Source organism: Salmo salar, chromosome 26 (assembly GCF_965601325.2).
Source record: "Salmo salar chromosome 26, fSalSal1, whole genome shotgun sequence".
Classification (NCBI taxonomy): Eukaryota; Metazoa; Chordata; class Actinopteri; order Salmoniformes; family Salmonidae; genus Salmo; species Salmo salar.
Genome location: NC_138316.1, coordinates 25,977,292 through 25,999,412, shown reverse-complemented (window position 1 = coordinate 25,999,412; position 22,121 = coordinate 25,977,292). Strand labels below are relative to the sequence as shown.

Below are 22,121 nucleotides of genomic sequence, written 5' to 3'. Positions count from 1 at the left end.
AAAGTGGTTTTATGGACTGACTGAATGGGAGCTGATTGGTCTCGGCCAGAAATTGCAAGTCCTCATTGTCCGAGACAAAGTCAAGACCGAATAAAAACATTTCCGACACAGGGACAAGACTGAGACAAGACTGAGACACCCAGCATGTGGTCTCGAGACTGGTCTCAAATATTACAACACAGGGACAAGACTGAGACACCCAACATGTGGTCTCGAGACTGGTCTCAAATATTACAACACAGGGACACTCCCACCATGCCCAATAACACACAAGACACCAAACCAACTTGAACACTAAACACACCGTACAGTAAAACAATAAAATACACTGCTCAAAAAAATAAAGGGAACACTAAAATAACACATCCTAGATCTGAATGAATGAAATAATCTTATTAAATACTTTTTTCTTCACATAGTTGAATGTGCTGACAACAAAATCACACAAAAATAATCAATGGAAATCCAATTTATCAACCCATGGAGGTCTGGATTTGGAGTCACAATCAAAATTAAAGTGGAAAACCACACTACAGGCTGATCCAACTTTGATGTAATGTCCTTAAAACAAGTCAAAATGAGGCTCAGTAGTGTGTGTGGCCTCCACGTGCCTGTATGACCTCCCTATAACGCCTGGGCATGCTCATGATGAGGTGGCGGATGGTCTCCTGAGGGATCTCCTCCCAGACCTGGACTAAAGCATCCGCCAACTCCTGGACAGTCTGTGGTGCAACGTGGCGTTGGTGGATGGAGCGAGACATGATGTCCCAGATGTGCTCAATTGGATTCAGGTCTGGGGAACAGGCGGGCCAGTCCATAGCATCAATGCCTTCCTCTTGCAGGAACTGCTGACACACTCCAGCCACATGAGGTCTAGCATTGTCTTGCATTAGGAGGAACCCAGGGCCAACCGCACCAGCATATGGTCTCACAAGGGGTCTGAGGATCTCATCTCGGTATCTAATGGCAGTCAGGCTACCTCTGTCGAGCACATGGAGGGCTGTGCGGCCCCCGAAAGAAATGCCACCCCACACCATGACTGACCCACCGCCAAACCGGTCATGCTGGAGGATGTTGCAGGCAGCAGAACGTTCTCCACGGCGTCTCCAGACTCTGTCACGTCTGTCACATGTGCTCAGTGTGAACCTGCTTTCATCTGTGAAGAGCACAGGGAGCCAGTGGCGAATTTGCCAATCTTGGTGTTCTCTGGCAAATGCCAAACGTCCTGCACGGTGTTGGGCTGTAAGCACAACCCCCACCTGTGGACGTCGGGCCCTCATACCACCCTCATGGAGTCTGTTCCTGACCGTTTGAGCAGACACATGCACATTTGTGGCCTGCTGGAGGTCATTTTGCAGGGCTCTGGCAATGCTCCTCCTGCTCCTCCTTGCACAAAGGCGGAGGTAGCGGTCCTGCTGCTGGGTTGTTGCCCTCCTATGCCCTCCTCCACGTCTCCTGATGTACTGGCCTGTCTCCTGGTAGCGCCTCCATGCTCTGGACACTACGCTGACAGACACAGCAAACCTTCTTGCCACAGCTCGCATTGATGTGCAATCCTGGATGAGCTGCACTACCTGAGCCACTTGTGTAGGTTGTAGACTCCGTCTCATGCTACCACTAGAGTGAAAGCACCGCCAGCATTCAAAAGTGACCAAAACATCAGCCAGGAAGCATAGGAACTGAGAAGTGGTCTGTGGTCACCACCTGCAGAACCACTCCTTTATTGGGGGTGTCTTGCTAATTGCCTATAATTTCCACCTGTTGTCTATTCCATTTGCACAACACCATGTGAAATTTATTGTCAATCAGTGTTGCTTCCTAAGTGGACAGTTTGATTTCACAGAAGTGTGATTGACTTGGAGTTACATTGTGTTGTTTAAGTGTTCCCTTTATTTTTTTGAGCAGTGTATAAGATGTCACTTCAATCAATTATCATGTAGCTGCATGTCAATAAAATGCCAATGTTTATTTCTGAATTATACATAATCCCATTGAAAGAAGTTTCTTTCAATTCAGGGATTTGAAAAGTGCACCCACACACCTTCCTTTTATACCAAAGAGTTGAAAAAAACATTGATTTGGTCTCTACTGACAAGATGCCTCGTGTGATGTATTCTGATATTTCTCGACGCTGGAAAGATTGTTAGAATTGTTGACTCTGCTCTTCTGTGCATATTCAGCTCCATCACATCCTGACACTTGAGTGTAAGTCTGTGTGACAGAGAGAGAGAAGAGAAAGAAAGAGAAGAGCGAGAGACAGATAGAGAACGAGAGAGGAGAAGAGAGAGAGACGCAACTCCTCTAAAGGGCTGCTACTGATGATGCTACTGGAAGAGTGAACCTGCCTGCTGCAAGGTAAAGATGAAAAGTGATCTGGGTGTCTTTTATGAGGGTTTAGAACCGTGTTCAAAGAGCCAGCTACGGGAGGATGCCGTTGAGAGCCTGAGCACAGTCTTACTGGGTCATTGATCAGCCTCACAAAATAGCCTCATCAAGAGAATCCTCCCCGTCTGAAAGATTAGACACGGATCGCAATTATCTCTGTCTTTACTCATAAGGCCTCACTTATAAGAAATAATATTGAGTTATTAAGAGATGAATGGCCTGATAGCCCGGCTTTGCACCTCTTCCCTCCCCTCCTCCATCATCCGCAGAGCACTCTTGAAAGAGGAGCTACCCTCTCTTTATCCCGTCTTCAGCTATCCAGAGGATGTCAATGAGATGCAAGGTAGATTTGACTGATATTGTCAGACACATACTTGAAAGATAATCATTTCTGAAAGTGTTTGGCCCTGCCATGACGAACATCCACACAAGAGTGTCATCAGTCTCTTAGAATCTGTCCAAGAACCAAAAAGGGGAGGACTAGGTACTCAAACATATGTATAGTTATTAAAAATGACACATGATTGGCAGAAGTTCTACCACCAAGATCAGGTTTGAATAGTGAAGACTAAAACGTATTGTGGAAGTTTGTAGTGAGAAGATGACCAGTTATTCAGAACATTCATGTATGTCCATCAACGCCTTTGCAACAGAAATATAATTTGACGTTTGGAAATGTTGGAAACCTTTTATGTATACATATTCAAAGAAGAGTCACTGAGAGCATCAAACAGTCCTTTTCTTTTATCCCATGTAGTCATGAGTTTCTCCCAGCCTCAGACATATTAGTGTTATGATTTCTGCAGACCTGGTGCAGTGTGTGTTGGTATTACTGCAGAGTGCGTCCAGTTGTGTGTGTTGGTATTACTGCAGAGTGTGTCCAGTTGTGTGTGTTGGTATTACTACAGAGTGTGTCTAGTTGTGTGTGTTGGTATTACTGCAGAGTGTGTCCAGTTGTGTGTGTTGGTATTACTACAGAGTGTGTCCAGTTGTGTGTGTTGGTATTACTACAGAGTGTGTCCAGTTGTGTGTGTTGGTATTACTGCAGAGTGTGTCCAGTTGTGTGTGTTGGTATTACTACAGAGTGTGTCCAGTTGTGTGTGTTGGTATTACTACAGAGTGTGTCCAGTTGTGTGTGTTGGTATTACTGCAGAGTGTGTCCAGTTGTGTGTGTTGGTATTACTGCAGAGTGTGTCCAGTTGTGTGTGTTGGTATTACTACAGAGTGTGTCTAGTTGTGTGTGTTGGTATTACTACAGAGTGTGTCCAGTTGTGTGTGTTGGTATTACTGACAGAGTGTGTCTAGTTGTGTGTGTTGGTATTACTACAGAGTGTGTCCAGTTGTGTGTGTTGGTATTACTACAGAGGTGTCTAGTTGTGTGTGTTGGTATTACTACAGAGTGTGTCCAGTTGTGTGTGTTGGTATTACTACAGAGTGTGTCTAGTTGTGTGTGTTGGTATTACTACAGAGTGTGTCTAGTTGTGTGTGTTGGTATTACTACAGAGTGTGTCCAGTTGTGTGTGTTGGTATTACTGCTGAGTGTGTCCAGTTGTGTGTGTTGGTATTACTACAGAGTGTGTCCAGTTGTGTGTGTTGGTATTACTACAGAGTGTGTCCAGTTGAGTGTGTTGGTATTACTACAGAGTGTGTCCAGTTGTGTGTGTTGGTATTACTACAGAGTGTGTCCAGTTGTGTGTGTTGGTATTACTACAGAGTGTCTAGTTGTGTGTGTTGGTATTACTACAGAGTGTGTCTAGTTGTGTGTGTTGGTATTACTACAGAGTGTGTCTAGTTGTGTGTGTTGGTATTACTACAGAGTGTGTCTAGTTGTGTGTGTTGGTATTACTACAGAGTGTGTCCAGTTGTGTGTGTTGGTATTACTACAGAGTGTGCCAGTTGTGTGTGTTGGTATTACTACAGAGAGTGTATCCAGTTGTGTGTGTTGGTATTACTACAGAGTGTGTCCAGTTGTGTGTGTTGGTATTACTACAGAGTGTGTCCAGTTGTGTGTGTTGGTATTACTACAGAGTGTGTCTAGTTGTGTGTGTTGGTATTACTACAGAGTGTCTAGTTGTGTGTGTTGGTATTACTACAGAGTGTGTCCAGTTGTGTGTGTTGGTATTACTACAGAGTGTGTCCAGTTGTGTGTGTTGGTATTACTACAGAGTGTGTCCAGTTGTGTGTGTTGGTATTACTACAGAGTGTGTCCAGTTGTGTGTGTTGGTATTACTACAGAGTGTGTCCAGTTGTGTGTGTTGGTATTACTACAGAGTGTGTCCAGTTGTGTGTGTTGGTATTACTACAGAGTGTGTCCAGTTGTGTGTGTTGGTATTACAACAGAGTGTCTAGTTGTGTGTGTTGGTATTACTACAGAGTGTCTAGTTGTGTGTGTTGGTATTACTACAGAGTGTCTAGTTGTGTGTGTTGGTATTACTACAGAGTGTGTCCAGTTGTGTGTGTTGGTATTACTACAGAGTGTGTCCAGTTGTGTGTGTTGGTATTACTACAGAGTGTGTCCAGTTGTGTGTGTTGGTATTACTACAGAGTGTGTCCAGTTGTGTGTGTTGGTATTACTACAGAGTGTGTCCAGTTGTGTGTGTTGGTATTACTACAGAGTGTGTCCAGTTGTGTGTGTTGGTATTACTACAGAGTGTGTCCAGTTGTGTGTGTTGGTATTACTACAGAGTGTGTCCAGTTGTGTGTGTTGGTATTACTGCAGAGTGTGTCCAGTTGTGTGTGTTGGTATTACTACAGAGTGTGTCCAGTTGTGTGTGTTGGTATTACTACAGAGTGTGTGTTGGTATTACTACAGAGTGTGTCCAGTTGTGTGTGTTGGTATTACTACAGAGTGTGTCCAGTTGTGTGTGTTGGTATTACTACAGAGTGTGTCCAGTTGTGTGTGTTGGTATTACTACAGAGTGTGTCCAGTTGTGTGTGTTGGTATTACTGAAGAGTGTGTGTCCAGTTGTGTGTGTTGGTATTACTACAGAGTGTGTCCAGTTGTGTGTGTTGGTATTACTACAGAGTGTGTCCAGTTGTGTGTGTTGGTATTACTGCAGAGTGTGTGTCCAGTTGTGTGTGTTGGTATTACTACAGAGTGTGTCCAGTTGTGTGTGTTGGTATTACTACAGAGTGTGTCCAGTTGTGTGTGTTGGTATTACTACAGAGTGTGTCCAGTTGTGTGTGTTGGTATTACTACAGAGTGTGTCCAGTTGTGTGTGTTGGTATTACTACAGAGTGTGTCCAGTTGTGTGTGTTGGTATTACTACCGAGAGTGTGTCCAGTTGTGTGTGTTGGTATTACTACAGAGTGTGTCCAGTTGTGTGTGTTGGTATTACTACAGAGTGTCCAGTTGTGTGTGTTGGTATTACTACAGAGTGTGTCCAGTTGTGTGTGTTGGTATTACTACAGAGGTGTGTCCAGTTGTGTGTGTTGGTATTACTACAGAGTGTGTCCAGTTGTGTGTGTTGGTATTACTACAGAGTGTGTCTAGTTGTGTGTGTTGGTATTACTACAGAGTGTCTAGTTGTGTGTGTTGGTATTACTACAGAGTGTGTCCAGTTGTGTGTGTTGGTATTACTACAGAGTGTGTCCAGTTGTGTGTGTTGGTATTACTACAGAGTGTGTCTAGTTGTGTGTGTTGGTATTACTACAGAGGTGTCTAGTTGTGTGTGTTGGTATTACTACAGAGTGTGTCTAGTTGTGTGTGTTGGTATTACTACAGAGTGTCTAGTTGTGTGTGTTGGTATTACTACAGAGTGTGTCTAGTTGTGTGTGTTGGTATTACTACAGAGTGTGTCCAGTTGTGTGTGTTGGTATTACTACAGAGTGTGTCTAGTTGTGTGTGTTGGTATTACTACAGAGTGTGTCCAGTTGTGTGTGTTGGTATTACTACAGAGTGTGCCAGTTGTGTGTGTTGGTATTACTACAGAGTGTGTGTTCAGTTGTGTGTGTTGGTATTACTACAGAGTGTGCCTAGTTGTGTGTGTTGGTATTACTACAGAGTGTGTCTAGTTGTGTGTGTTGGTATTACTACAGAGTGTGTCCAGTTGTGTGTGTTGGTATTACTACAGAGTGTCTAGTTGTGTGTGTTGGTATTACTACAGAGTGTGTCTAGTTGTGTGTGTTGGTATTACTACAGAGTGTGTCTAGTTGTGTGTGTTGGTATTACTACAGAGTGTGTCCAGTTGTGTGTGTTGGTATTACTACAGAGTGTGTCCAGTTGTGTGTGTTGGTATTACTACAGAGTGTCCAGTTGTGTGTGTTGGTATTACTACAGAGAGTGTGTCCAGTTGTGTGTGTTGGTATTACTACAGAGTGTGTCCAGTTGTGTGTGTTGGTATTACTACAGAGTGTGTCCAGTTGTGTGTGTTGGTATTACTACAGAGGTGTGTCCAGTTGTGTGTGTTGGTATTACTACAGAGTGTGTCCAGTTGTGTGTGTTGGTATTACTACAGAGTGTGTCCAGTTGTGTGTGTTGGTATTACTACAGAGTGTGTCCAGTTGTGTGTGTTGGTATTACTACAGAGTGTGTCCAGTTGTGTGAGTTGGTATTACTACAGAGTGTGTCCAGGTGTGTGTGTTGGTATTACTACAGAGTGTGTCTAGTTGTGTGTGTTGGTATTACTACAGAGTGTGTCCAGTTGTGTGTGTTGGTATTACTACAGAGTGTGTCCAGTTGTGTGTGTTGGTATTACTACAGAGTGTGTCCAGTTGTGTGTGTTGGTATTACTACAGAGTGTGTCTAGTTGTGTGTGTTGGTATTACTACAGAGTGTGTCCAGTTGTGTGTGTTGGTATTACTACAGAGTGTGTCCAGTTGTGTGTGTTGGTATTACTACAGAGTGTGTCTAGTTGTGTGTGTTGGTATTACTACAGAGTGTGTCTAGTTGTGTGTGTTGGTATTACTACAGAGTGTGTCTAGTTGTGTGTGTTGGTATTACTACAGAGTGTGTCTAGTTGTGTGTGTCGGTATTACTACAGAGTGTCTAGTTGTGTGTGTTGGTATTACTACAGAGTGTGTACAGTTGTGTGTGTTGGTATTACTACAGAGTGTGTCCAGTTGTGTGTGTTGGTATTACTACAGAGTGTGTACAGTTGTGTGTGTTGGTATTACTACAGAGTGTGTCCAGTTGTGTGTGTTGGTATTACTACAGAGTGTGTCCAGTTGTGTGTGTTGGTATTACTACAGAGTGTGTCCAGTTGTGTGTCTTGGTATTACTACAGAGTGTGTCCAGTTGTGTGTGTTGGTATTACTACAGAGTGTCTAGTTGTGTGTGTTGGTATTACTACAGAGTGTGTCTAGTTGTGTGTGTTGGTATTACTACAGAGTGTCTAGTTGTGTGTGTTGGTATTACTACAGAGAGTGTGTCCAGTTGTGTGTGTTGGTATTACTACAGAGAGTGTGTCCAGTTGTGTGTGTTGGTATTACTACAGAGTGTGTCCAGTTGTGTGTGTTGGTATTACTACAGAGTGTGTCCAGTTGTGTGTGTTGGTATTACTACAGAGTGTGTCCAGTTGTGTGTGTTGGTATTACTACAGAGTGTGTCCAGTTGTGTGTGTTGGTATTACTACAGAGTGTGTCCAGTTGTGTGTGTTGGTATTACTACAGAGTGTGTCTAGTTGTGTGTGTTGGTATTACTACAGAGTGTGTCCAGTTGTGTGTGTTGGTATTACTACAGAGTGTGTCCAGTTGTGTGTGTTGGTATTACTACAGAGTGTGTCCAGTTGTGTGTGTTGGTATTACTACAGAGTGTGTCCAGTTGTGTGTGTTGGTATTACTACAGAGTGTGTCTAGTTGTGTGTGTTGGTATTACTACAGAGTGTGTCCAGTTGTGTGTGTTGGTATTACTACAGAGTGTGTCCAGTTGTGTGTGTTGGTATTACTACAGAGTGTGTCCAGTTGTGTGTGTTGGTATTACTACAGAGTGTGTCCAGTTGTGTGTGTTGGTATTACTGCAGTGTGTCCAGTTGTGTGTGTTGGTATTACTACAGTGTGTCCAGTTGTGTGTGTTGGTATTACTACAGTGTGTCCAGTTGTGTGTGTTGGTATTACTACAGAGTGTGTCCAGTTGTGTGTGTTGGTATTACTACAGAGTGTGTCCAGTTGTGTGTGTTGGTATTACTACAGAGTGTGTCCAGTTGTGTGTGTTGGTATTACTACAGAGTGTGTCCAGTTGTGTGTGTTGGTATTACTACAGAGTGTGTCCAGTTGTGTGTGTTGGTATTACTACAGAGGTGTGTCCAGTTGTGTGTGTTGGTATTACTACAGAGTGTGTCCAGTTGTGTGTGTTGGTATTACTACAGAGTGTGTCCAGTTGTGTGTGTTGGTATTACTACAGAGTGTGTCCAGTTGTGTGTGTTGGTATTACTACAGAGTGTGTCCAGTTGTGTGTGTTGGTATTACTACAGAGTGTGTCCAGTTGTGTGTGTTGGTATTACTACAGAGTGTGTCCAGTTGTGTGTGTTGGTATTACTACAGAGTGTGTCCAGTTGTGTGTGTTGGTATTACTACAGAGTGTGTCCAGTTGTGTGTGTTGGTATTACTACAGAGTGTGTCCAGTTGTGTGTGTTGGTATTACTACAGAGTGTGTCCAGTTGTGTGTGTTGGTATTACTACAGAGTGTGTCCAGTTGTGTGTGTTGGTATTACTACAGAGTGTGTCCAGTTGTGTGTGTTGGTATTACTACAGAGTGTGTCCAGTTGTGTGTGTTGGTATTACTACAGAGTGTGTCCAGTTGTGTGTGTTGGTATTACTACAGAGTGTGTCCAGTTGTGTGTGTTGGTATTACTACAGAGTGTGTCCAGTTGTGTGTGTTGGTATTACTACAGAGTGTGTCCAGTTGTGTGTGTTGGTATTACTACAGAGTGTGTCCAGTTGTGTGTGTTGGTATTACTACAGAGTGTGTCCAGTTGTGTGTGTTGGTATTACTACAGAGTGTGTCCAGTTGTGTGTGTTGGTATTACTACAGAGTGTGTCTAGTTGTGTGTGTTGGTATTACTACAGAGTGTGTCCAGTTGTGTGTGTTGGTATTACTACAGAGTGTGTCCAGTTGTGTGTGTTGGTATTACTACAGAGTGTGTCCAGTTGTGTGTGTTGGTATTACTACAGAGTGTGTCCAGTTGTGTGTGTTGGTATTACTACAGAGTGTGTCCAGTTGTGTGTGTTGGTATTACTACAGAGTGTGTCCAGTTGTGTGTGTTGGTATTACTACAGAGTGTGCCAGTTGTGTGTGTTGGTATTACTACAGAGTGTGTCCAGTTGTGTGTGTTGGTATTACTACAGAGTGTGTCTAGTTGTGTGTGTTGGTATTACTACAGAGTGTGCCAGTTGTGTGTGTTGGTATTACTACAGAGTGTGTCTAGTTGTGTGTGTTGGTATTACTACAGAGTGTCTAGTTGTGTGTGTTGGTATTACTACAGAGTGTGTCCAGTTGTGTGTGTTGGTATTACTACAGAGTGTGTCCAGTTGTGTGTGTTGGTATTACTACAGAGTGTGTCCAGTTGTGTGTGTTGGTATTACTACAGAGTGTGTCCAGTTGTGTGTGTTGGTATTACTACAGAGTGTGTCCAGTTGTGTGTGTTGGTATTACTACAGAGTGTGTCCAGTTGTGTGTGTTGGTATTACTACAGAGTGTGTCCAGTTGTGTGTGTTGGTATTACTACAGAGTGTGTCCAGTTGTGTGTGTTGGTATTACTACAGAGTGTGTCCAGTTGTGTGTGTTGGTATTACTACAGAGTGTGTCCAGTTGTGTGTGTTGGTATTACTACAGAGTGTGTCCAGTTGTGTGTGTTGGTATTACTACAGAGTGTGTCCAGTTGTGTGTGTTGGTATTACTACAGAGTGTGTCCAGTTGTGTGTGTTGGTATTACTACAGAGTGTGTCCAGTTGTGTGTGTTGGTATTACTACAGAGTGTGTCCAGTTGTGTGTGTTGGTATTACTACAGAGTGTGTCCAGTTGTGTGTGTTGGTATTACTACAGAGTGTGTCCAGTTGTGTGTGTTGGTATTACTACAGAGTGTGTCCAGTTGTGTGTGTTGGTATTACTACAGAGTGTGTCCAGTTGTGTGTGTTGGTATTACTACAGAGTGTGTCCAGTTGTGTGTGTTGGTATTACTACAGAGTGTGTCCAGTTGTGTGTGTTGGTATTACTACAGAGTGTGTCCAGTTGTGTGTGTTGGTATTACTACAGAGTGTGTCCAGTTGTGTGTGTTGGTATTACTACAGAGTGTGTCCAGTTGTGTGTGTTGGTATTACTACAGAGTGTGTCCAGTTGTGTGTGTTGGTATTACTACAGAGTGTGTCCAGTTGTGTGTGTTGGTATTACTACAGAGTGTGTCCAGTTGTGTGTGTTGGTATTACTACAGAGTGTGTCCAGTTGTGTGTGTTGGTATTACTACAGAGTGTGTCCAGTTGTGTGTGTTGGTATTACTACAGAGTGTCCAGTTGTGTGTGTTGGTATTACTACAGATGTGTCCAGTTGTGTGTGTTGGTATTACTACAGAGTGTGTCCAGTTGTGTGTGTTGGTATTACTACAGAGTGTGTCCAGTTGTGTGTGTTGGTATTACTACAGAGTGTGTCCAGTTGTGTGTGTTGGTATTACTACAGAGTGTGTCCAGTTGTGTGTGTTGGTATTACTACAGAGTGTGTCCAGTTGTGTGTGTTGGTATTACTACAGAGTGTGTCCAGTTGTGTGTGTTGGTATTACTACAGAGTGTGTCCAGTTGTGTGTGTTGGTATTACTACAGAGTGTGTCCAGTTGTGTGTGTTGGTATTACTACAGAGTGTGTCTAGTTGTGTGTGTTGGTATTACTACAGAGTGTGTCCAGTTGTGTGTGTTGGTATTACTACAGAGTGTGTCCAGTTGTGTGTGTTGGTATTACTACAGAGTGTGTCCAGTTGTGTGTGTTGGTATTACTACAGAGTGTGTCCAGTTGTGTGTGTTGGTATTACTACAGAGTGTGTCTAGTTGTGTGTGTTGGTATTACTACAGAGTGTGTCCAGTTGTGTGTGTTGGTATTACTACAGAGTGTGTCCAGTTGTGTGTGTTGGTATTACTACAGAGTGTGTCCAGTTGTGTGTGTTGGTATTACTACAGAGTGTGTCTAGTTGTGTGTGTTGGTATTACTACAGAGTGTGTCCAGTTGTGTGTGTTGGTATTACTACAGAGTGTGTCCAGTTGTGTGTGTTGGTATTACTACAGAGTGTGTCCAGTTGTGTGTGTTGGTATTACTACAGAGTGTGTCCAGTTGTGTGTGTTGGTATTACTACAGAGTGTGTCCAGTTGTGTGTGTTGGTATTACTACAGAGTGTGTCCAGTTGTGTGTGTTGGTATTACTACAGAGTGTGTCCAGTTGTGTGTGTTGGTATTACTACAGAGTGTGTCCAGTTGTGTGTGTTGGTATTACTACAGAGTGTGTCCAGTTGTGTGTGTTGGTATTACTACAGAGTGTGTCCAGTTGTGTGTGTTGGTATTACTACAGAGTGTGTCCAGTTGTGTGTGTTGGTATTACTACAGAGTGTGTCCAGTTGTGTGTGTTGGTATTACTACAGAGTGTGTCCAGTTGTGTGTGTTGGTATTACTACAGAGTGTGTCCAGTTGTGTGTGTTGGTATTACTACAGAGTGTGTCCAGTTGTGTGTGTTGGTATTACTACAGAGTGTGTCCAGTTGTGTGTGTTGGTATTACTACAGAGTGTGTCCAGTTGTGTGTGTTGGTATTACTACAGAGTGTGTCCAGTTGTGTGTGTTGGTATTACTACAGAGTGTGTCCAGTTGTGTGTGTTGGTATTACTACAGAGTGTGTCCAGTTGTGTGTGTTGGTATTACTACAGAGTGTGTCCAGTTGTGTGTGTTGGTATTACTACAGAGTGTGTCCAGTTGTGTGTGTTGGTATTACTACAGAGTGTGTCCAGTTGTGTGTGTTGGTATTACTACAGAGTGTGTCCAGTTGTGTGTGTTGGTATTACTACAGAGTGTGTCCAGTTGTGTGTGTTGGTATTACTACAGAGTGTGTCCAGTTGTGTGTGTTGGTATTACTACAGAGTGTGTCCAGTTGTGTGTGTTGGTATTACTACAGAGTGTGTCCAGTTGTGTGTGTTGGTATTACTACAGAGTGTGTCCAGTTGTGTGTGTTGGTATTACTACAGAGTGTGTCCAGTTGTGTGTGTTGGTATTACTACAGAGTGTGTCCAGTTGTGTGTGTTGGTATTACTACAGAGTGTGTCCAGTTGTGTGTGTTGGTATTACTACAGAGTGTGTCCAGTTGTGTGTGTTGGTATTACTACAGAGTGTGTCCAGTTGTGTGTGTTGGTATTACTACAGAGTGTGTCTAGTTGTGTGTGTTGGTATTACTACAGAGTGTGTCTAGTTGTGTGTGTTGGTATTACTACAGAGTGTCCAGTTGTGTGTGTTGGTATTACTACAGAGTGTGTCCAGTTGTGTGTGTTGGTATTACTACAGAGTGTGTCTAGTTGTGTGTGTTGGTATTACTACAGAGTGTGTCCAGTTGTGTGTGTTGGTATTACTACAGAGTGTGTCCAGTTGTGTGTGTTGGTATTACTACAGAGGTGTCCAGTTGTGTGTGTTGGTATTACTACAGAGTGTGTCCAGTTGTGTGTGTTGGTATTACTACAGAGTGTGTCCAGTTGTGTGTGTTGGTATTACTACAGAGTGTGTCCAGTTGTGTGTGTTGGTATTACTACAGAGTGTGTCCAGTTGTGTGTGTTGGTATTACTACAGAGTGTGTCCAGTTGTGTGTGTTGGTATTACTACAGAGTGTGTCCAGTTGTGTGTGTTGGTATTACTACAGAGTGTGTCCAGTTGTGTGTGTTGGTATTACTACAGAGTGTGTCCAGTTGTGTGTGTTGGTATTACTACAGAGTGTGTCCAGTTGTGTGTGTTGGTATTACTACAGAGTGTGTCCAGTTGTGTGTGTTGGTATTACTACAGAGTGTGTCCAGTTGTGTGTGTTGGTATTACTACAGAGTGTGTCTAGTTGTGTGTGTTGGTATTACTACAGAGTGTGTCTAGTTGTGTGTGTTGGTATTACTACAGAGTGTCCAGTTGTGTGTGTTGGTATTACTACAGAGTGTCCAGTTGTGTGTGTTGGTATTACTACAGAGTGTCCAGTTGTGTGTGTTGGTATTACTACAGAGTGTGTCTAGTTGTGTGTGTTGGTATTACTACAGAGTGTGTCCAGTTGTGTGTGTTGGTATTACTACAGAGTGTGTCTAGTTGTGTGTGTTGGTATTACTACAGAGTGTGTCTAGTTGTGTGTGTTGGTATTACTACAGAGTGTGTCCAGTTGTGTGTGTTGGTATTACTACAGAGTGTGCCCAGTTGTGTGTGTTGGTATTACTACAGAGTGTGTCCAGTTGTGTGTGTTGGTATTACTACAGAGTGTGTCCAGTTGTGTGTGTTGGTATTACTACAGAGTGTGTCCAGTTGTGTGTGTTGGTATTACTCCAGAGTGTGTCCAGTTGTGTGTGTGTTGGTATTACTACAGAGTGTGTCCAGTTGTGTGTGTTGGTATTACTACAGAGTGTGTCCAGTTGTGTGTGTTGGTATTACTACAGAGAGTGTATCCAGTTGTGTGTGTTGGTATTACTGCAGAGTGTGTCCAGTTGTGTGTGTTGGTATTACTACAGAGTGTGTCCAGTTGTGTGTGTTGGTATTACTACAGAGTGTGTCCAGTTGTGTGTGTTGGTATTACTACAGAGTGTGTCCAGTTGTGTGTGTTGGTATTACTGCAGTGTGTCCAGTTGTGTGTGTTGGTATTACTACAGAGTGTGTCTAGTTGTGTGTGTTGGTATTACTACAGAGTGTGTCCAGTTGTGTGTGTTGGTATTACTACAGAGTGTGTCCAGTTATGTGTGTTGGTATTACTACAGAGTGTGTCCAGTTGTGTGTGTTGGTATTACTACAGAAAGTGTGTCCAGTTGTGTGTGTTGGTATTACTACAGAGTGTGTCCAGTTATGTGTGTTGGTATTACTACAGAGTGTGTGTTCAGTTGTGTGTGTTGGTATTACTACAGAGTGTGTCCAGTTGTGTGTGTTGGTATTACTACAGAGTGTGTCCAGTTGTGTGTGTTGGTATTACTACAGAGTGTCCAGTTGTGTGTGTTGGTATTACTAGAGTGTCCAGTTGTGTGTGTTGGTATTACTACAGAGTGTGTCCAGTTGTGTGTGTTGGTATTACTACAGAGTGTGTCCAGTTGTGTGTGTTGGTATTACTACAGAGTGTGTCCAGTTGTGGGTGTTGGTATTACTACAGACTGTGTCCAGTTGTGTGTGTTGGTATTACTACAGAGAGTGTCCAGTTGTGTGTGTTGGTATTACTACAGAGTGTGTCCGGTTGTGTGTGTTGGTCTTAGTACAGAGTGTGTCCAGTTGTGTGTGTTGGTATTACTACAGAGTGTGTCCAGTTGTGTGTTTTGGTATTACTACAGAGTGTGTCCAGTGGTGTGTGTTGGTATTACTGCAGAGTGTGTCCAGTTGTGTGTGTTGGTATTACTACAGAGTGTGTCCAGTTGTGTGTGTTGGTATTACTACAGAGTGTGTCCAGTTGTGTGTGTTGGTATTACTACAGAGTGTGTTCAGGTGTGTGTGTTGGTATTACTACAGAGTGTGTCCAGTTGTGTGTGTTGGTATTACTACAGAGTGTGTCTAGTTGTGTGTGTTGGTATTACTCCAGAGTGTGTCTAGTTGTGTGTGTTGGTATTACTACAGAGTGTCCAGTTGTGTGTGTTGGTATTACTACAGAGTGTGTCCAGTTGTGTGTGTTGGTATTACTACAGAGTGTGTCTAGTTGTGTGTGTTGGTATTACTACAGAGTGTGTCCAGTTGTGTGTGTTGGTATTACTACAGAGTGTGTCCAGTTGTGTGTGTTGGTATTACTACAGAGTGTCTAGTTGTGTGTGTTGGTATTACTACAGAGTGTCTAGTTGTGTGTGTTGGTATTACTACAGAGTGTGTCCAGTTGTGTGTGTTGGTATTACTACAGAGTGTGTCCAGTTGTGTGTGTTGGTATTACTACAGAGTGTGTCCAGTTGTGTGTGTTGGTATTACTACAGAGTGTGTCCAGTTGTGTGTGTTGGTATTACTACAGAGTGTGTCCTTTTGTGTGTGTTGGTATTACTCCAGAGTGTGTCCAGTTGTGTGTGTGTTGGTATTACTACAGAGTGTGTCCAGTTGTGTGTGTTGGTATTACTACAGAGTGTGTCCAGTTGTGTGTGTTGGTATTACTACAGAGAGTGTATCCAGTTGTGTGTGTTGGTATTACTGCAGAGTGTGTCCAGTTGTGTGTGTTGGTATTACTACAGAGTGTGTCCAGTTGTGTGTGTTGGTATTACTACAGAGTGTGTCCAGTTGTGTGTGTTGGTATTACTACAGAGTGTGTCCAGTTGTGTGTGTTGGTATTACTGCAGTGTGTCCAGTTGTGTGTGTTGGTATTACTACAGAGTGTGTCTAGTTGTGTGTGTTGGTATTACTACAGAGTGTGTCCAGTTGTGTGTGTTGGTATTACTACAGAGTGTGTCCAGTTGTGTGTGTTGGTATTACTACAGAGAGTGTCCAGTTATGTGTGTTGGTATTACTACAGAGTGTGTCCAGTTGTGTGTGTTGGTATTACTACAGAAAGTGTGTCCAGTTGTGTGTGTTGGTATTACTACAGAGTGTGTCCAGTTATGTGTGTTGGTATTACTACAGAGTGTGTGTTCAGTTGTGTGTGTTGGTATTACTACAGAGTGTGTCCAGTTGTGTGTGTTGGTATTACTACAGAGTGTGTCCAGTTATGTGTGTTGGTATTACTACAGAGTGTGTCCAGTTGTGTGTGTTGGTATTACTACAGAGTGTGTGTTCAGTTGTGTGTGTTGGTATTACTACAGAGTGTGTCCAGTTGTGTGTGTTGGTATTACTACAGAGTGTGTCCAGTTGTGTGTGTTGGTATTACTACAGAGTGTGTCCAGTTGTGTGTGTTGGTATTACTACAGAGTGTGTGTTCAGTTGTGTGTGTTGGTATTACTACAGAGTGTGTCTAGTTGTGTGTGTTGGTATTACTACAGAGTGTGTGTTCAGTTGTGTGTGTTGGTATTACTACAGAGTGTGTCCAGTTGTGTGTGTTGGTATTACTACAGAGTGTGTCCAGTTGTGTGTGTTGGTATTACTACAGAGTGTCTAGTTGTGTGTGTTGGTATTACTCCAGAGAGTGTCCAGTTGTGTGTGTTGGTATTACTACAGAGTGTGTCCAGTTGTGTGTGTTGGTATTACTACAGAGTGTGTCCAGTTGTGTGTGTTGGTATTACTCCAGAGAGTGTCCAGTTGTGTGTGTTGGTATTACTACAGAGTGTGTCCAGTTGTGTGTGTTGGTATTACTACAGAGTGTGTCCAGTTGTGTGTGTTGGTATTACTACAGAGTGTGTCCAGGTGTGTGTGTTGGTATTACTACAGAGTGTGTCCAGTTGTGTGTGTTGGTATTACTACAGAGTGTGTCCAGTTGTGTGTGTTGGTATTACTACAGAGTGTGTCCAGTTGTGTGTGTTGGTATTACTACAGAGTGTGTCCAGTTGTGTGTGTTGGTATTACTACAGAGTGTGTCCAGTTGTGTGTGTTGGTATTACTACAGAGTGTGTCCAGTTGTGTGTGTTGGTATTACTACAGAGTGTCTAGTTGTGTGTGTTGGTATTACTACAGAGTGTGTCCAGTGGTGTGTGTTGGTATTACTGCAGAGTGTGTCCAGTTGTGTGTGTTGGTATTACTACAGAGTGTGTCCAGTTGTGTGTGTTGGTATTACTGCAGAGTGTGTCTAGTTGTGTGTGTTGGTATTACTGCAGAGTGTGTCTAGTTGTGTGTGTTGGTATTACTACAGAGTGTCCAGTTGTGTGTGTGTTGGTATTACTACAGAGTGTGTCCAGTTGTGTGTGTTGGTATTACTACAGAGTGTGTCTAGTTGTGTGTGTTGGTATTACTACAGTGTGTCCAGTTGTGTGTGTTGGTATTATTACAGTGTGTCCAGTTGTGTGTGTTGGTATTACTACAGAGTGTGTCTAGTTGTGTGTGTTGGTATTACTACAGAGTGTGTCCAGTTGTGTGTGTTGGTATTACTACAGAGTGTGTCCAGTTATGTGTGTTGGTATTACTCCAGAGTGTGTCCAGTTGTGTGTGTTGGTATTACTACAGAGTGTGTCCAGTTGTGTGTGTTGGTATTACTACAGAGTGTGTGTTCAGTTGTGTGTGTTGGTATTACTACAGAGTGTGTCCAGTTGTGTGTGTTGGTATTACTACAGAGTGTGTCTAGTTGTGTGTGTTGGTATTACTACAGAGTGTGTCCAGTTGTGTGTGTTGGTATTACTACAGAGTGTGTCTAGTTGTGTGTGTTGGTATTACTACAGAGTGTGTCCAGTTGTGTGTGTTGGTATTACTACAGAGTGTGTCCAGTTGTGTGTGTTGGTATTACTACAGAGTGTGTCCAGTTGTGTGTGTTGGTATTACTACAGAGTGTGTCCAGTTGTGTGTGTTGGTATTACTACAGAGTGTGTCCAGTTGTGTGTGTTGGTATTACTACAGAGAGTGTGTCCAGTTGTGTGTGTTGGTATTACTGCAGAGTGTGTCCAGTTGTGTGTGTTGGTATTACTACAGAGTGTGTCCAGTTGTGTGTGTTGGTATTACTACAGAGTGTGTCCAGTTGTGTGTGTTGGTATTACTACAGAGTGTGTCCAGTTGTGTGTGTTGGTATTACTGCAGTGTGTCCAGTTGTGTGTGTTGGTATTACTACAGTGTGTCCAGCTGTGTGTTGGTATTACTACAGTGTGTCCAGTTGTGTGTGTTGGTATTACTACAGAGTGTGTCTAGTTGTGTGTGTTGGTATTACTACAGAGTGTGTCCAGTTGTGTGTGTTGGTATTACTACAGAGTGTGTCCAGTTATGTGTGTTGGTATTACTACAGAGTGTGTCCAGTTGTGTGTGTTGGTATTACTACAGAGAGTGTGTCCAGTTGTGTGTGTTGGTATTACTACAGAGTGTGTCCAGTTGTGTGTGTTGGTATTACTACAGAGTGTCCAGTTATGTGTGTTGGTATTACTACAGACTGTGTCCAGTTGTGTGTGTTGGTATTACTACAGAGTGTGTCCAGTTGTGAGTGTTGGTATTACTACAGGGTGTGTCCAGTTGTGTGTGTTGGTATTACTACAGAGTGTGTCCAGTTGTGTGTGTTGGTATTACTACAGAGTGTGTCCAGTTGTGTGTGTTGGTATTACTACAGATAGTGTGTCCAGTTATGTGTGTTGGTATTACTGCAGAGTGTGTCCAGTTGTGTTTGTTGGTATTACTACAGAGTGTGTCCAGTTATGTGTGTTGGTATTACTACAGAGTGTGTCCAGTTGTGTGTGTTGGTATTACTACAGAGTGTGTCCAGTTGTGTGTGTTGGTATTACTACAGAGTGTGTCCAGTTGTGTGTGTTGGTATTACTACAGAGTGTCTAGTTATGTGTGTTGGTATTACTACAGAGTGTGTCCAGTTGTGTGTGTTGGTATTACTACAGAGTGTCCAGTTATGTGTGTTGGTATTACTACAGAGTGTGTCCAGTTGTGTGTATTGGTATTACTACAGAGTGTGTCTAGTTGTGTGTGTTGGTATTACTACAGAGTGTGTCTAGTTGTGTGTGTTGGTATTACTACAGAGTGTGTCCAGTTGTGTGTGTTGGTATTACTACAGAGTGTGTCCAGTTGTGTGTGTTGGTATTACTACAGAGTGTGTCCAGTTGTGTGTGTTGGTATTACTACAGAGTGTCCAGTTATGTGTGTTGGTATTACTACAGAGTGTGTCCAGTTGTGTGTGTTGGTATTACTACAGAGTGTGTCCAGTTGTGTGTGTTGGTATTACTACAGAGTGTGTCCAGTTGTGTGTGTTGGTATTACTACAGAGTGTGTCTAGTTGTGTGTGTTGGTATTACTACAGAGTGTGTCCAGTTGTGTGTGTTGGTATTACTACAGAGTGTGTCCAGTTGTGTGTGTTGGTATTACTACAGAGTGTGTCTAGTTGTGTGTGTTGGTATTACTACAGAGTGTGTCCAGTTGTGTGTGTTGGTATTACTACAGAGTGTGTCCAGTTATGTGTGTTGGTATTACTGCAGAGTGTGTGTCCAGTTGTGTGTGTTGGTATTACTACAGAGTGTGTCTAGTTGTGTGTGTTGGTATTACTACAGAGTGTGTCCAGTTGTGTGTGTTGGTATTACTACAGAGTGTGTCCAGTTATGTGTGTTGGTATTACTACAGAGTGTGTCCAGTTGTGTGTGTTGGTATTACTACAGAGTGTGTCCAGTTGTGTGTGTTGGTATTACTACAGAGTGTCCAGTTATGTGTGTTGGTATTACTACAGAGTGTGTCCAGTTGTGTGTGTTGGTATTACTACAGAGTGTGTCCAGTTGTGTGTGTTGGTATTACTACAGAGTGTGTCCAGTTGTGTGTGTTGGTATTACTACAGAGTGTGTCCAGTTGTGTGTGTTGGTATTACTACAGAGTGTGTCTAGTTGTGTGTGTTGGTATTACTACAGAGTGTCCAGTTGTGTGTGTTGGTATTACTACAGAGTGTGTCCAGTTGTGTGTGTTGGTATTACTACAGAGTGTGTCTAGTTGTGTGTGTTGGTATTACTACAGAGTGTGTCCAGTTGTGTGTGTTGGTATTACTACAGAGTGTGTCCAGTTGTGTGTGTTGGTATTACTACAGAGTGTGTCCAGTTGTGTGTGTTGGTATTACTACAGAGTGTGTCCAGTTGTGTGTGTTGGTATTACTACAGAGTGTGTCCAGTTGTGTGTGTTGGTATTACTACAGAGTGTGTCCAGTTGTGTGTGTTGGTATTACTACAGAGTGTGTCCAGTTGTGTGTGTTGGTATTACTACAGAGTGTCCAGTTGTGTGTGTTGGTATTACTACAGAGTGTGTCCAGTTGTGTGTGTTGGTATTACTACAGAGTGTGTCCAGTTGTGTGTGTTGGTATTACTACAGAGTGTGTCCAGTTGTGTGTGTTGGTATTACTACAGAGTGTGTCCAGTTGTGTGTGTTGGTATTACTACAGAGTGTGTCCAGTTGTGTGTGTTGGTATTACTACAGACTGTGTCCAGTTGTGTGTGTTGGTATTACTACAGAGTGTGTCCAGTTGTGAGTGTTGGTATTACTACAGAGTGTGTCCAGTTGTGTGTGTTGGTATTACTACAGAGTGTGTCCAGTTGTGTGTGTTGGTATTAGTACAGAGTGTGTCCAGTTGTGTGTGTTGGTATTACTACAGAGTGTGTCCAGTTGTGTGTGTTGGTATTACTACAGAGTGTGTCCAGTTGTGTGTGTTGGTATTACTACAGAGTGTGTCCAGTTGTGTGTGTTGGTATTACTACAGAGTGTGTCCAGTTGTGTGTGTTGGTATTACTACAGAGTGTGTCCAGTTGTGGGTGTTGGTATTACTACAGAGTGTGTCCAGTTGTGTGTGTTGGTATTACTACAGAGTGTGTCCAGTTGTGTGTGTTGGTATTACTACAGAGTGTGTCCAGTTGTGTGTGTTGGTATTACTACAGAGTGTCTAGTTGTGTGTGTTGGTATTACTACAGAGTGTGTCCAGTTGTGTGTGTTGGTATTACTACAGAGTGTGTCTAGTTGTGTGTGTTGGTATTACTACAGAGTGTGTCCAGTTGTGTGTGTTGGTATTACTACAGAGTGTGTCTAGTTGTGTGTGTTGGTATTACTACAGAGTGTGTCCAGTTGTGTGTGTTGGTATTACTACAGAGTGTGTCCAGTTGTGTGTGTTGGTATTACTACAGAGTGTCTAGTTGTGTGTGTTGGTATTACTACAGAGTGTGTCCAGTTGTGTGTGTTGGTATTACTACAGAGTGTGTCCAGTTGTGTGTGTTGGTATTACTACAGAGAGTGTCCAGTTGTGTGTGTTGGTATTACTACAGAGTGTGTCCAGTTGTGTGTGTTGGTATTACTACAGAGTGTGTCCAGTTGTGTGTGTTGGTATTACTACAGAGTGTGTCCAGTTGTGTGTGTTGGTATTACTACAGAGTGTGTCCAGTTGTGTGTGTTGGTATTACTACAGAGTGTGTCTAGTTGTGTGTGTTGGTATTACTACGAGTGTCCAGTTGTGTGTGTTGGTATTACTACAGAGTGTGTCCAGTTGTGTGTGTTGGTATTACTACAGGGTGTGTCCAGTTGTGTGTGTTGGTATTACTACAGAGTGTGTCTAGTTGTGTGTGTTGGTATTACTACAGAGTGTGTCCAGTTGTGTGTGTTGGTATTACTACAGAGTGTGTCTAGTTGTGTGTGTTGGTATTACTACAGAGTGTGTCTAGTTGTGTGTGTTGGTATTACTACAGAGTGTGTCCAGTTGTGTGTGTTGGTATTACTACAGAGTGTGCCCAGTTGTGTGTGTTGGTATTACTACAGAGTGTGTCCAGTTGTGTGTGTTGGTATTACTACAGAGTGTGTCCAGTTGTGTGTGTTGGTATTACTACAGAGTGTGTCCAGTTGTGTGTGTTGGTATTACTCCAGAGTGTGTCCAGTTGTGTGTGTGTTGGTATTACTACAGAGTGTGTCCAGTTGTGTGTGTTGGTATTACTACAGAGTGTGTCCAGTTGTGTGTGTTGGTATTACTACAGAGAGTGTATCCAGTTGTGTGTGTTGGTATTACTGCAGAGTGTGTCCAGTTGTGTGTGTTGGTATTACTACAGAGTGTGTCCAGTTGTGTGTGTTGG

At 42.9% G+C, this 22,121-nt stretch overlaps 1 protein-coding gene across 12 annotated transcripts in view; it reads right to left on the bottom strand.

The window, feature by feature from the left end:
• The window catches only part of plekha7b (pleckstrin homology domain containing A7b), a 181,191-nt gene that overhangs the window by 3,259 nt on the left and 155,811 nt on the right, over nt 1-22,121 (bottom strand). The gene's annotated exons all lie outside the window — the stretch shown is intronic.